Here is a 16,021-nt window from a genome sequence, read left to right as displayed (position 1 = left end):
ACACAAACATAAATTGCATGTGAAGCAGGAGGTGCAGATTTTTTTGCTGTTCTTTTCTAAATCCAGGCTTGATCACGTGGAGGTATTTGGAAAACCTTTTTAGCCAGCGGACGACTGTTGTCTCGCAGAAAGTCAAATCAAATGTATGCAATACAGAATCAATTCACAAGAACACATTATAAAAAACAAGTCCAGTTCTTGCCTGATTTCAAGTGAATTCTGCATCAAAACAGGGTAACAGAATTAAAACGAGTGTTTGCAGCAAATGTGAGCACAAAGCCTCTGTTAAGAGATTTTGAGATTTTATGATGTTTTTCCTTTTTCATACATTTTCCCTTTTAATGTTTCATTTACTCAGTTTTCCTTATAATGTTCCATTTACTCATATACTTCTGTTAAGAAAGGCCTGATACTCATATGCTTATGTTAAGAAAGGCTTGAAAAGCACATAGTGTTCACATATCTTTATGTTTTGTCTTTGCTTCTTCTCACACACATACACATGAGCCCTGCCGTAATCGCTGACTCCTGTAAAAGTATCTTGCAGACACCCTTGGAAACAGGACCCAACTGGCTTCTGCTTTCCCCGAGATAGACAATACACTCACACACACACACACACACACACTGTGTCCCATACATGCCCAGATTGTCTGTTACAGTCTGAAAAAACAGAGAATGCTACGATGTATAAATAAAGCTGACTGCAAAGCCTCGGTGTGAGTATCACCCGATCACTCACCCGTGCGCACGTAGTTCTCTGAACAAAACTCTGACTGTTTCTGTATTCTTTCAATGTTTAAAAATGTCTTGCCACTGACATTTAATTGGTCCTTCGAGCCGGATGGTTTATTGATATTATTGTATCATCTAACTATTCACAGACGGAGCCACCGGATCCTGACGTCGTGAGTACCTGCACTGCAACCACCGTTTCTAGCGAAGCGAGGAAAAGCCCAGGGTGTACATTCACCTACTGGCCAGTGTCTTATACAGGTCCACGACGCCAGGTTCTCGGTGACGCCGGGAAAAAGAACACAGCGCAACATTGAAGGTGAATATAAAGCAGCCAGAAACACTTTGCGTTGAATAATCGATTTTAGGCTGACACTGCTCGAAGTAGAAGGGTCCTGTGTGGACCGAAAAGGAAAAGGACAGACGTGTCCTATGTAATATGCTCGCCCGTGTAAGACGAAACAACCTGCCCTGTGGGGGCCTGTTTCGCAACATAAAAAAGGGTTGGTAGCCAGTATATCTCACGCTCGCCTGCGTAAGACGGATTAACACGCCCTGGGAGGCTGAATCCGCAGCATAAAAAAAGGTTGGTAGCCACGCTCGCCTGTGTAAGACGGATTAACATGCCCTGAGAGGCTCAATCTGCAACAAAAATAAAGGTTGGTAGCCAGAGAAACGAGAGTGTCAAATAAAAATAGGATTTTCTCTAAGCGCGCTAACTGTTTGCTGAATGTTTGTTGAGGAGTAAGTGCTTCATTGAATAGGAGCTCTAGGCTCCTGCACTACTCCTATTGTTTTCCTGTGAGTACTGGATGGTGAGAAGGAGAACAGGTTGCGCGTCAACGCGTAAAATTAAGTCCGCCCTGAATTTAGTTCAGGGTAGAAGGCTGACTTGATAAACCTCCTCTGACTCTAGTACCAGAACGTCTCACAGTGTGTGCTGGCAGTATTAATAAATATTGTATCGACTAAATAAAATTAAAATGGGTAACGAAGCTTCAAAACTCGCTGCTGACGAGCAGTGGTTAGAGAAAGAATGTCCAGGCGCCGGACAAATTAGTGCATGTAGATGGAGAAATCCAAAAGAAAACTAAATGTCCTACATGGGAGGGACAATGTAGCCCCTCCGCATTGACTAAATTAAAAGAAACCCTCCAAGCGGAAATAAATACTGAAAATAATCCTAAAAGAAACCAAAGAGTACATAAGAGCTGTAATATTTTAAAGCATGGAAAGAGGAATGAAGTGGAATAAACAAAAGGTTAAATTAAAATAGAGTTTATCTAATGTATTCAAATTAATAATAGGAAGGATAACAACCTGTGTACTGGTATTAACAATGAAATATAGTTGGCATGACGAACGTGCCTAGAATGAATAGAATGCATAAATCCAGATAATTCACACGAAAGTATATCAAATGAAAAAGAAAAATCCATAAGGTATATTATGGCTGTGTCATTGTTCAGCCAAGGAAAGTGTGTCTCCAGCTTGGGTGGGGGTGAAACTGCAGATCACCCCCAGCCCTCGATGGATACATAATAAAATATATATGAAATATTATAATAGACGATATATATTTGTAGTATAGTAGTATATTGTAATATACTATTGTTAAAAGTGTCTGAATCAAGCTTAAGGTTTGCTCAAACTCAGTATAATGATATATGAGATGAAGAAAATAAGGAAAATACCAAATCTAATCAAGTGCATAGAGACGCTTGACCTGCTTGTAAACCTGTCATCTTAGATGAGTTTTTGTTAAGATGAAGAGCAAACCTATACTAACAACTAATAAGCCAAACCCTGTATACAACAGCTAAAGCTACAGGTTTGAGAAGTTGAATTAAATATATGGTCACTGCTAAGCTGATGAGTAGGTTACACATTTTTTAGAGCAGGGGCTGCATAAGAACACATCAGAGGGAGGGAAACAGAGCTATTAAAGCTCAAACATGAAGCTGTCTGTGAGCTCAGTTTTTCCCCCATGCTTCTGATTTGTCTTTGGCAGCAGCCTTTTTGCATCCTGACTCGTGTGTAAAGCGTTCAAGCCATCAGTCATTGTTTTTGTTTTGTTTTGTTTTTTGTTTTGTTGGGTTGAAAAATGAATAAATCAGTGATCATACTTGTGGATCACAGTGGCACATAATGATTAGGCATATGATTTACTAATGCAGATGTAATAACTTTATTCTAAAATTCAAGGAGAACAAACAAGAACAACATCTTCAGTTGTGTCTTGTTGTCGTTCTCTGTGTAGTGTGCTGAATGTTGTTTGTTGTTTCTTTTGTTTCTTGAAATGTTGCCTGAGTGATGAGTACTGTAACTTCTGAAGTAGCTCTCACCATGCGTCCTTGATGATGATAAGCCCAGAGCCAGCTGAGAGCTGGGTTGTCTGTTTTTTGTTTGAAATGTAATTTTGTGTTTCTCAGCAAAGAACAAATACAATTTCATTTCCGTTTTTGAGAAAGGAGAATTTAAAATAATAGTAATAATAATAATAATAAAACAAAGAGTGATGTTTTGTTTAAGTGATGAAGACAGCTAATACTGCTAGTGCATGATCTGCGAGCAATAAATGAAATCATCTTATTTATTTTTAAATAAACTCCAATCATGGAGACCTGAAGTCACATGCTTAGGGCACACCCTCTCAGGTGAAGGCAGAAAGCTACTAAACAAAAGAAAAGAAGCCGTACATAATGCGCCACAGCCACAAAACTAAGCATTCACATTTTTTCTGACTCTTTGTGAGCCTGAGTTATGACCTTGGCTCCCTGTTTTTCTGCCTCCACCAAAGGTGGGGGTGACGCTCCCGTGGCATGTGCTCTGTTCTTTTTACTATCACAAAGGAAAGAAAAAAGGGAGGCCCCTACTCTCTGAACACAATACTCTTTTCATAACTCAGCGTTATGAAATGTCATGAAACAGTGTAACTCACTCACAGTAAATCAGCAGTATAGGATAATACAAACCTATCTAATAGATCTGGTGATTTTCACATTCTTTCAATTGGGAGGTGTGATGCAAACTGAAACTAAATACTGATTAAACAAGAAGTATGATGTGGCCTACAGCAGTATCATGATTCACTCATTTTGTTTACAGGTATAATGTAATGTAATCTCACAACTACTACAAGCACATTTGCCTTTCTTAGCACACGCGAGTGAAGGGCAACTGTTAGAGAAATGCCTTGTTTGAGGAAAAGTTAAAATTAACCTGCCTACAAACGCAATGAAAACACAGCTTACACTCATGAACACGTGAAGATTTTCCAGCAAGGTTAAAGCAGCAAAAATTAATATACACCTGTTGTTAAATGATGAAGTTTATCTATTACTAACAAATAAACCCTCTGGGTTGCAGGACAACAATTTAACTTCTTCAAAAAGAAAATACAGAGACTGGTATGACCAACCAGTGATTAAACAACAATTTTAGTTGTTAAAAGTCAAATTGTGAGATGTTTTCTGCTGATTGAACGACACATGTGATTACTGACGGAAGGAAAATTCCTTTTTGTGCTTTTAAACATGATCTTAAGAATTTAAATATCTACCTGTGTTGTCCTGTCAACTTGGTGGGTTATCAGTTGATTACATCGTAAGAGGAAAAAAAAAAGAAAAAAAGGGGAAGGCTGACACAGGGCCTGCCCGGTGTTTCTCCCCTCTCTTTGTATCACAGCCAGCACAACATCATTTTCCTGTTCGTACACTTCTGTTTGTTTTTGTTTTGTTTTGTTTTTTCTTCTCTTTATGTTTAAATACAGGCTGCTTTGCTGGCCCTGAAAGCCGAGGCTGACCTGGACTCCTGCTCTCCCCTCTACCACCTTCGACGTGACCCTGACCAAATGCTGCAGCAGCTGGACTTACAACAACAATTTCCTGAAAATGTCAACAGGGCTGCGATCTTATGCAGCGGAGACGGAGAGCGTTAAAACCAAGGCCCGTTTCACTACACGGGGGAAAAATTCCCAGACAGCTTCAGCTGACAGAGCTGTGACGAGACGCCTGCCAAGCCGAATGACAAGTAAGGCCGAGCAAAAGAATGCTGACCTTAACAATTCTGCATTAACACTGTGCAGGACAGTGATGGACCAACACGGCAGCAAAAAGGGCGTGCCAGAGACAGGAGGAGCAACTGAGGTCGAATGGACAAAACACAGAAGAAGATGCAGTTTTCACCTGCGGTGAGCATGGACACTGGAGAAAAGGACTGTCCCAATTGGGGTCAGAACCAGGACAAACTGAACTTTGAACAGCAGCAATGGTGGCAAGCGGACTGAAAAGGAGGAGGGCAGGACCCCAGGGCACGCTTCAGGCTGTGGTTTACCCAGAACACCAGAACAGGAAAGTGATGAACACACACACATCTATATACACCGATTCAGAATGAAGTGAAATATACACATGAACACATGTGCACTCGTTGATAGAGGGAGAAATGGCACACACACACGCTTATGCAATGAAGAATGCTTTGCTCGCAAATGCTTGTGCTGACATGCAAAATGCTGCACACAAACATCCCAATACATAATTTTTATGAGAAGCAATTGATTACTTAAAATGTGTTTTATGTCACCCAGAGGATATTTATGTAGATTTAAGGAACAAGGTCTAAAATTGTCCGGTTATGAAAACAATGTCTGTGCGTGAGGTCTGTTTATGGCTCAAGGTCTTGATTGAATTGTCTATTGTGCTACACACTTCGTAAATGAAGTGATATCAAAAGTCTCTGAAGCACTGGGCTTCAGTATAAAACATCACTTCTCATATCACCCGCAGAGTACCCATTACAAGCGAACCGATAGACAAATCCATAAGAGAAACAACACTAGCAGAATGGATGACAAAACTGTTAGAAAACAAAGAAATAGTTTTGAACAATCAACTGCCAGATGATTCTCTTCCAGTCTCTTCCAGGTTGAAACCAGGAGATTGGATCCTGATAAAAGTGCTCCAGAGGAAAAAGTGGAGCTCCCCGAGGTGGGAAGGACCCTACCAAGTCCTCCTGGCCACACCAACAGCCTGCAAAATTGCTGAACGACCCTCCTGGATTCATCAGAGCCACTGTAAAAAAAGTGAGCGACAGTCAACACTAACACGCCAGCACCCCTGCCTGTCAGTGATCTGGGAGGTGGAGAGAGGGCTGTTTGGGTAAATCCCGCCCTTGTTCTTCTCGCCCCTAGTCTACTCACTCACAGGACCAGGTGTGTTCGGTCATCATGAAGACCCTACTCGTTCTGGTGTCCAGTGTCACAATTCTGTTGGGACTGCTGTCGCTGATTTCAGAAGAAGAAGGACAAGATTGACACATGACACAATACATCCAGACGACATGACACAAGATCACAACCACCCATGGATGAACAATGCCTGGTACCGTTATGTGTACAACTCCACAAGAGACAGAAACTATTACATCTGTTCGCACATGCCTCTTAATGCAAAACACCTGATAATGTGCATTCCACCAACTTGTCTGACGCACTGAACACGCTACGTCAGCTCAGACGAGTACAGCAGCAAGATTACACACACAACACCGAGGACTGGCTCACATGGCTGTTTAGCGGGTCGTGGAAGTCATTGCTCACTAAAGGACTAACATTCGTTGGAATGCTCCTTATGCTACTTTGCTTATTTTCCACATGTGTACTGCCTTGTATTCGGAGTATGATAAGCAAAATGTTTACTGTAAGATTGCAAGCTTATGTTGCATTATCTCAAAATGAACAAGCTCAAGAAGAGGTACAAGTTGAAGAAGATGATTTTTAAGCACTAAACTGTGTAAACCCAATAAAGCTGATCATGTACGTTTTCACAAAATGATACTCTAGTTGAAAATGCTTCTGCAAGTAACTAGTAGTTGAAGTACATAAATATATATGAACAACAGCAGGGAATGTTAAGAGATTTTGAGATTTTATGATGTTTTTCCTTTTTCATACATTTTCCCTTTTAATGTTTCATTTACTCAGTTTTCCTTATAATGTTCCATTTACTCATATACTTCTGTTAAGAAAGGCCTGATACTCATATGCTTATGTTAAGAAAGGCTTGAAAAGCACATAGTGTTCACATATCTTTATGTTTTGTCTTTGCTTCTTCTCACACACATACACATGAGCCCTGCCGTAATCGCTGACTCCTGTAAAAGTATCTTGCAGACACCCTTGGAAACAGGACCCAACTGGCTTCTGCTTTCCCCGAGATAGACAATACACTCACACACACACACACACACACACACTGTGTCCCATACATGCCCAGATTGTCTGTTACAGTCTGAAAAAACAGAGAATGCTACGATGTATAAATAAAGCTGACTGCAAAGCCTCGGTGTGAGTATCACCCGATCACTCACCCGTGCGCACGTAGTTCTCTGAACAAAACTCTGACTGTTTCTGTATTCTTTCAATGTTTAAAAATGTCTTGCCACTGACAGCCTCACTTTGTACAAGCCTGCTATTAAAGTTCTCCTCTATGCAGACGACTTTCCTGTTTTCAAGGCACAACTTGGATCTGCTGTACAAATCTTATGTATACAAGCTAAATGACACAGTAGTGTGCACGGCTACAGATTCGGATCCCTCATCCTAATATGGTCCCAAAAGGCTCACACAAAAAAACCATAGCAATAGCAATAAAGCAAATGTTGAGGCTTCAAAATACAAAGTCCATAAACCAATGACTGACATGGGTTTTATCATAAGGGTGATAAATATACAACATGTGTTTTTAAGACTAAAAGTATAATACAGATTTTTAGTCTGAGAGATTTCATGTTCATTTACCTGCAGATGCACTATACGTGCCTGCTCTGTGGTTTTCCACAACGTTTTGCAAATAACTATTTAATACAGGAAGTAGGTGAACTAAAACAAGTCATCTTTCTTTGTGAGAGGACAATATTAATGAAACAAACCTCAATGACATCATAGAGATCCCTAAAGATGCTTCTGCTGCTTCTCTTCCTCCTCATCCTAAGCTTCCTTCTCCTTGTCTTCGACTTCCATCCAATTGTAATTAAATCTAATTGTGTTTCTCCCTCCTCTTCCTCATTTTGTTGGAGCTGTGAACAGAATTAGTGAATCAGAATTAATTTGTGCAAACGAGAAAAATCAGCTTTTTGGTCAGAGGTGCTCTTGTCTTTAGGCTTTGGCCCCCATCCCTGCCACCAGTATATTTTTAAGCAAGTATTTCTAACTTTTATTTGAATATTCAGTTTCCTATAATCTGCTCTTAAAGGGTAACCCGCCCTCCCCCTTCGCACACACATGCACACAAACAAAACACACAGTATAATTCACAACCTCATTATAGTGAATAAATATTTATGCCATTTTACACCATCAAACTTAGATAGCTAAGGATAAAGAACCTTTTGTTCTTTAAAGAACCATTTGTAATAGCTGAAGAACCATCTACAAAATAAAAAGGTTCTTTGACGTATGATGGTTCTTTAAAGAACCATGAAGACATCTGAAGAACCATTTAAGAACCATAATTTTTCTGAGTGCAGACCAATGGATGCCCTTTTTAACTGTATTCTAGATATAAAATCTTGGATGGCAGAAAACTTTTTACAGCTTAACCAGGACAAAACTGAAGTTTTAATCATCGGTCCTGAGGCTCAGAGAGAGAAACTCCTGTCTAAATTACAGGCATTTTCACTATGCCCTTCACTACAAGTGAAAAACCTGGGTGTTATTTTTGACTCTGAGCTTGGTTTTATCCCACATATTAAACATGTAACCAAAATTGGATTTTATCATCTAAAAAATATAGCCAGAGTCCGCCCTATTCTCTCTCGGGCCAACATGGAGATGCTGATGCATGCTTTTATTACCAGTCGCATTGATTACTGTAATGCCCTGCTCTCTGGTCTCCCCAAAAAGAATATTTCACCTTTGCAACTTTTGCAAAACTCTGCAGCTCGTGTGCTGACGAAGACCAGAGGGCGGGCCCACATTACACCGGTTTTACAATCGCTGCATTGGCTCCCCGTGTGTTTCAGGATCGATTTTAAAGTTCTTTTATTGGTTTTTAAATGTCTTAATGGTCTTGGGCCTTCTTATCTTTCAGATCTGCTTTTACCATATGAACCCTCGCGGACCCTGAGGTCCTCTGGTACTGGCCTTTTGATTGTCCCTAAAGTCAGGACACATACTCACGGAGAGGCAGCTTTTCAGTGGTTCGGTCCTCGACTGTGGAACAGCCTGCCGGAGGAGCTCAGGGCCGCAGAGAACGTTCATGTTTTTAAGAACAGGCTCAAGACCCACCTTTTTAATTTAGCTTTTAACTAACGTTTATTTATTTTATGCTTATTTATTCTATCCTGTTATTCTATTTATATTATTAATTTAGTTTTTACCTAATATTTATTGATTTTATTCTTATTTATTTTTTATTTTCTTACTCTGTTTATACTTATATTTATATTGTATCCCATTCTTATTTATTTATTTTTTTTTTTTATCTTTTTATACTGTATATGTTCTTATTAGGTCATATCTCCAGTGTTTCCTCGGAGGGGGCTCTCTGCACCGGGGCTGTGATCAACCGTGGCTGCTGGGGCTCTGTCGGTCTTCTCAGCCTGGCTGGGGAGCTTCTTAGCCTCCCTCCTGCTGCGTGCCCAGCCTGGAGGCTACGGTCTGTGACCGGCTCCCGGTGCAGACGGCTCCCTGTGATAGTGTTTCCTCACTTGGCTAATGCGTACCCAGCCCAATTTTACTCTTTAAGTGTGTATGTGTGTGTGTGGGGGGGGGGGGGGAGAATGTGTGTATCCATGACTGTTTATGTTAATGAGAGTGTGGGGAGTGAGTGGGAGGGTGGGGTGGGGTGGGGTGGGGTGGGCTGCTTTTAACCATGTAAAGCACTTTGTGCTACAGTTTTTTGTATGAAAAGTGCTTTATAAATAAAGATTGATTGATTGATTGATGTTTCTGGCCCGCACACTATCAGAAACAGACTCCATCTGCTGGAATAAGGGTCTGACATCCATTAGTGGGACCTGTGCTCACAGTCCCACATCATGTATCTTAATTGGAATTCACCAGAGTCTATCAGATTCATCACTGGCTTCTTATCATTGATGAGAGCAGGTTCATACAGAGTCTTGAAATGCAGAGTAGGCATTTTTCTGCCTGCAGCATCATCCAGCCTGATGGTTTGGCAGTGGTCAGTGATGGTCTGGGGAGGCATATCCTTGGAGGATCATACAGATGACCTCCTCAGAACCATTGTGGATACGGGCATTGATACCATTGACTGTCTCTGACATTTTTCAAAGCTGAATCCAACTTCTGGGACACATTTTTTTACTCACGTGCCTGCCCAGTCTGCTGCCTACCTGTCCACATGCCCTGTCTTTTGATTATACCTCTTTTAATAAAACATCTAAACTATTTGCCAGTTGTCTGCTTTGCAGGTCATACTTAAAAAAGATGACAAGAGCATTATGTCAGTAAAGATTTAAAATTTGAATATTTCAGTTATCAAGATCAAATGTGTGCATTTCCTTGACTTCTTGAGATTTTTTTTTCAGCATTAAAAATACTTTTACTTTCATACTGTTGATTAATCTTTCTTCATTTTTAGTTAAATTATAATTATGAGTGTAGGATATGCACATCTAAAAGGTAACTTTTAACTTGGCTTGAGTATGTTGGTGCAGCGTGTCGCTATCTGAATCCAAAGCACCATGTTGTTTATGACTGGCAGCATCACTTGTGCATCTTTATGGCCACAGTTTCATGGATAAGTACAATTTTATGCTCCTGTAAATGATGAGCTCTTTGCTTTGCTGGCTGCTCTTGATGAGTGTGCAAAGTAATTCAGTTATTATTACCAACAATTTTTAAATTAAATTTCATCATTAACTCAGTTGTAATAAAACTGTCTAGAGTTGATGTAGAGAATAATCTTTAACACAAGCATGTTGTAACGTCCCTCTATTAAAATTTAAAAAAAAAATTACACTAGCAGTTTGCATTCCCACACTAATCCACACCCAAAGGTTTCTAAACTCCACCTTGATTACACATTACTGGAAGTGCAATAGTTAATCTCTAACTTTTTGTTTATCTTTTAACCAGGCAATAAAGACTTGCATTGTACTGACACTTTGACACTTAGCATTGTTTCATTTACAGTTTTTTTGTTTGTTTGTTTTGCAAAGCGTGATTAAACTCTAATAAACAGACAAAGAGACAGTGGAGCTGTGTAGACCTGAAACTTGACTTTTGCACTTCTCAAGTAAGTATTAATGTTCTAATGTCTTACTGTGCCTTTATAAAGAAACATTTATTTTAGAACACACTGTTAACATCATGTGATCTGATTTTACATTTTCTATTAAAAGCTTTCATGTTAAGCTTTACTTTGAAATCATGTTTGAATTGCACTTTTTTCAAATAAAATAATACATTTTATTTGAAAGCGCCTTTCAAAACACTCAAGGACACTGTACACAGCAGAATAATAAAAGCAACATAAAAGCAAGCAGTTTACACAATCCTAAATGCATAAGACATAAACAAATTTAAAATAGCAGAGTGGAGAGGTTATGTGGGATAAGCTATTTTGAACAATTGAGTTTTGAGTCAAGACTTAAAGAGAGAGAAGGAAGTGATATTTCTTAAATCAGGAGGTAGGGAACTCCAGAGTCAAGCAGCTGAGTGCCCCGCTCCCCATGGTGGCAAGACGGGGAGAGGGGACAGAGAGAGAAAGAGAAGAAAATATCTGAGACACTGAGATGGGATGGTGACCTGAACCAGATCAGAAAGATGTGGCGGGGAGAGAACATGAATTACCTTAAATGTGTACAAGAGTATTTCAAAATTGATGCGATATTTGACCGGGAGCCAATGAAGCTGCTGCAGGACAGGAGTGATGTGATGGACAGAAGGGGTCCTGGTGATGATAAGAGTAGCAGAGTTCTGGACGTATTGGAGCTTGTGGATGGATTTTTGAGTAAGACCAAAAAGAAGAGAGTTGCAGTAATCGATCCAGGAAGTAACAAGACTTTGAACAAGAATGCCAGTGCCATGTGGAGTGAGAAAAGGACGGAGACGATTAATGTTGTGCAACTGAAAATATGCAGACCGAGTAACATTGTTAATGTGTGAATTGAAAGACAGAGTACTGTCGAGGATGACACCCAAACTTTTCACAGAGGAGGCAACGAAGACCGGCGAGTTATTGATAGTATTGATAGTGTCGAAAGCGGAACTCAGATCAAGGATAATAAGAATAGAAAGTAAACCGGAGTCAGCTGCCATAAGAAGGTCATTGGTTATTTTGGGTAATGTGGATAGTGAGTTTAACTATACACAAATCACTTACCGTTACTTGTCTTTACAGTTTATTTTGTTCCTAATTTTGCTCCTTTTTTAAAAATTCTTTTTCCTTTACCTCTCAGATGCAGACTATAAAGCTTGTGGTGGTGGGTGATGGTGATTCAGGAAAGCATGAATTCCTCTTGACCTATACAGGCACAGCCTACAAGGAAGAATACATACCCACAGTGAGTAGGTTTAAATACCACAAATAAAATAAAAAATAAAAAAACATTTTTCTCTGCAGGAAACTCGTGGCATGAAAGTCTGCAGACATACACCAGACAGATTTCAGGTTGCTCTGAACCGCTCTTTTGTGTCACACAGGTTGTGATACTTGCAGATCAGTGACTGAACTCTACAGAACACTAAAGACAGACAGTACAAACGCACACACATGCAAAACCAATCGAAGTGAGTTGTGTATTGTGTTCTCAGTGTTTAACCCATGAAATCTCAATTTTCTGACTTGATTTCCACAGAGCCCTATTCTCATTACCACCTTTGATGAAGTCACTGGTGAGGAAAAATCCTGTATCAGTCAAACCTTTGATGACAGACATTGAAGAACACCCTTGTCAGTCAAAGCAACCATTGTCCCAATTTGAATCCTTACCAGTATCCAGATGGTGAAAGAAAAGTCCCATTGTACAGTTGTTATGAGGAGGAAACTTACTTTCCAGGGTGTAAACATTTTTATTTCTGCTTTAACCTCCTAGTACCTGGCGTCCACATATGTGGACATCACATTTTGGGTTATTTAGACCAAAATACTCAATTTGGCCTGATATCCACTTACGAGGACATTATACTGCTACTGTTCTATCAAAATTTTAAACGAATACCCTCATATTTGGCTCTCATTTTTCTTAAAAGCAAAAATAAGGTTAAAAACAAAATCTGGTAATTCTTTGTTTTTACATTCATCGGGCCTCAATATGCCCAAATATCATGGAGAAATTAAAAATGCATGCCGTGGAAGAGTTCGGGTATTAGGAGGTTAAAGTTGTATAACATTGGAGTCACTTGTTGTTCAGACACTTGTGTTTCCCCTGCGGGTCAGGAAGATTATGACAGACTGCGACCCCTCAGCTACCCTCAGACTGACGTCTTCCTTGTTTGTTTCTCTGTCGTATCACCGTCATCTTTCCAGAACGTCACAGAGAAGGTTTGTTTAGCTGGTATCTATGTTTTTTTTTTCTATTTTGATATAGATTCAAAATACTGACTTTTAATTTAATTAGGTGATTCTCTTCACAGGCTGCCCTTTAAATTCAAACTCTCATAGACTGTCAGTTAAAGGAAACCTCAGTATGCCTGTTAAAAACATTAATTTGTTTAAAAAAAACAAACAAAAAAAAAAAAACACCAACAACACCACAACAAAAAAAAGTTTAAAAATTCCTTATCAGAACATACATCAACATGTTCCCATTGACTACTACTAAAACTTTAAATAAATATAAAATTAATTTATATATTTTTCTACAGATCAATTAAAAGTTGATTATCTATAAAATGACAATATTTATACACAGCTTACTATTTGCTTAAACTGTCATACCATACCATTGAAATCACAGATGAAACCGAGGAGGAGAAAACAAAAAACAGTCATATCAACTGTCAGCAAAGTTGTGCTGCATTATTTGATTCTCATTGTTCTCTGATTGTTAAAAATCAGTGTTTTTAGATACTTCTTTTAAATCTGAGAAGCAACCGACCGCAGTTGTAAAGACCAGATGTTAATCAGTTATGTGAAATCACCAAAACAAAATCATATCTTCTTCCAAAAGACCTTGAAAAATGTGTTCATGCCTTCATGCCTAGTTTGGACCACTGTACTCCTCTGTACTAAGGTCTGAAACACTCTCTTCATCGCTTGCAGTTAGTCCAAAATGCCGCTGTATGATCACATCACTCCACTTTTAGCAGGTTTTCACAGGCTTCCTGTCCATTTTTCTACTGGTTTTAAGATTTTTCTTACTTTTAAAGTTTTAAATGGTGTCATACCCAGCTATTTAATCAAGCTGCTCAACTTATTTAACCGCAAAAGAGCACTAAGATCTTCTAGCCAGATGCTCATAGTGCAGCCGAGGTCTGTGTGGAAATAAAAGAAAATATGTTATTGCTAAACATGGCTTTCATTACTGGCATTTTATTAAAACTTTTATTGAAGGTGTAGTTGTAGTTATTTTTATATACACATTGCAAATGTGCTCATGAAGAGTTGACACTCAGTCCATTTAAGGTCATAAGCTTCGTCTGGCGTGATGGTCCCGATGATTTATTGTGTAAGTAACTTCGAGCATAGAAGGTTAATGCATACATGCTTACAAACACAGATAATTACAGAAGAAAGTCTGGGCCAGAGGCCAGGAAGACATTTTGCTGGTAACTGCATTTGTGCCTGCATAAGCAACAGTTGATGAAAAGATGTTAAAAAATAAGCATGAACTGGACAAGTCAACAGGAAACATCTGGAGGGTAAGACGGTTGAAATTAACAGCCATGTATGGTAAAATGTTGCTGATAATGGAAATTTGTCTAACTGTCATTAACTGTAACTTATGCATGTTATATTCTTTGCTGACGCAGAAGGGGCTGAACCCTGACATATTAAAACCATTTTGAAGTGTGCTTTTTAGCGGAGATCTATGCTGATGTGTTACAGTGTACATCTTCCCATTCATGTGTTTAATGAAATCATCGTTTGACTGAACTCATCTGGGCCAGTGTTGGTTTGTTTTTATCCAAGAATCAGGACAACTGCTACTTAATATTCATACTGCAGAATCGACATAATCTTTTAAATGTCATCTTAAAGCTCACTTTCATATCCTGGCTTTTAATTCGAGTTCAGTTTGAGGTTTTTTTATTGATCCTGGTTTTATCTTGATTGTTTAAATGATTGCAGTGTTTCCAACTCAAAACGGATTTAAAGGAGCTATAAATGCCATGTGAAGGCTGTGTGCAGGCAGGATAGGACCCAAAGTGCAGACACTCGGAGGCAGAAGGAGCACTCAAAAACAGCTTTAATGCTAACTCAAAAAGTAGCAAAACTGAAAATTCAAAATAAACTTAGGCAATACAGAGTCCAAAAATGGCTGCGCAGAAGGCAGCGGCGGCGACACAGTTCAGGAGACCATCCATGACAGCAATGATGTCCAGCCAGTGGCCCAGAAAGTATACATGGATGTGCCATCCGAGCATGTTTTGGACCAGATGAGGCAGGACCAAACAGCGTGGAAGCTACAGTTGGAGACTCGGGAGGTGGCTTAGCGGACTCAGAGCTGTCAGCGGACACAAGGTGCTGAAATCCTTCCTCGGACCCTTCAGCGATAACGGACGGCTGAAGCTGCTCCGCGGGCCCCTCAGCGAAGACAGAGGACAGCTGAAGCGATCCCTCGAACCCTCCAGCGGAAACAGGAGACGGCTAAATGATCCCTCGGACCCTCCAGACGAGGCAGGCAGCTGAAACTGTTCTCCTGAACTGCAGAGACAGACACAGGGCCAGCAGATGCACCTCTAGCTGAACAGGCAGCTGAGCAGATGACTGAGCTGGTGACTGAGTTGATAACTGAGCTAATATTTGAGCTATGAATAGAAGTTTAAGATGATGGTAGTAATGGTGGATGAGGTGGTGGATAATCAGGTAGCTGAGTGAATTCTCCTGAGCCTCCAGAACATGAGGAAAATGGCTGGACGGGCTCACCAGAGCCTCCAGCAAGGTCAGAAACGGGTGCAGGAACCTGCTGGGTGTCAGGTTTATATTGTGGATTGTTTTTTATGCTTAGAAATATATACTCATATATTCTTAGAGTTTTATAATCGGTTGCATGATTATAGAGGGCTGATCCTTAGCAGTCTGCAAAGACTCTGTGTGCCTCCCAGAGCACTCTGGCATACACACACACACATCTTAAGGTCATCGTACCT

At 39.9% G+C, this 16,021-nt stretch overlaps 1 long non-coding RNA gene across 2 annotated transcripts; it reads left to right on the top strand.

Annotated features, from left to right (window-relative positions):
* On the top strand, window positions 1-7,135 carry LOC134619740 (uncharacterized). Of its 2 annotated transcripts, none has more exons than XR_010092040.1 (2): window positions 1-1,054; window positions 4,508-7,135. It is a non-coding gene; the product is annotated as an uncharacterized LOC134619740 (long non-coding RNA). The 2 variants fall into 2 exon arrangements; XR_010092039.1 differs by having other exon boundaries at window positions 1-1,394.
* Window positions 7,136-16,021: the final 8,886 nt, after the last annotated feature.

This window comes from Pelmatolapia mariae, linkage group LG22, assembly GCF_036321145.2.
Source record: "Pelmatolapia mariae isolate MD_Pm_ZW linkage group LG22, Pm_UMD_F_2, whole genome shotgun sequence".
Lineage (NCBI taxonomy): Eukaryota > Metazoa > Chordata > Actinopteri > Cichliformes > Cichlidae > Pelmatolapia > Pelmatolapia mariae.
Note: the sequence above shows the minus strand (reverse complement) of the source record. Positions and strands in the feature narration are given on the sequence as shown.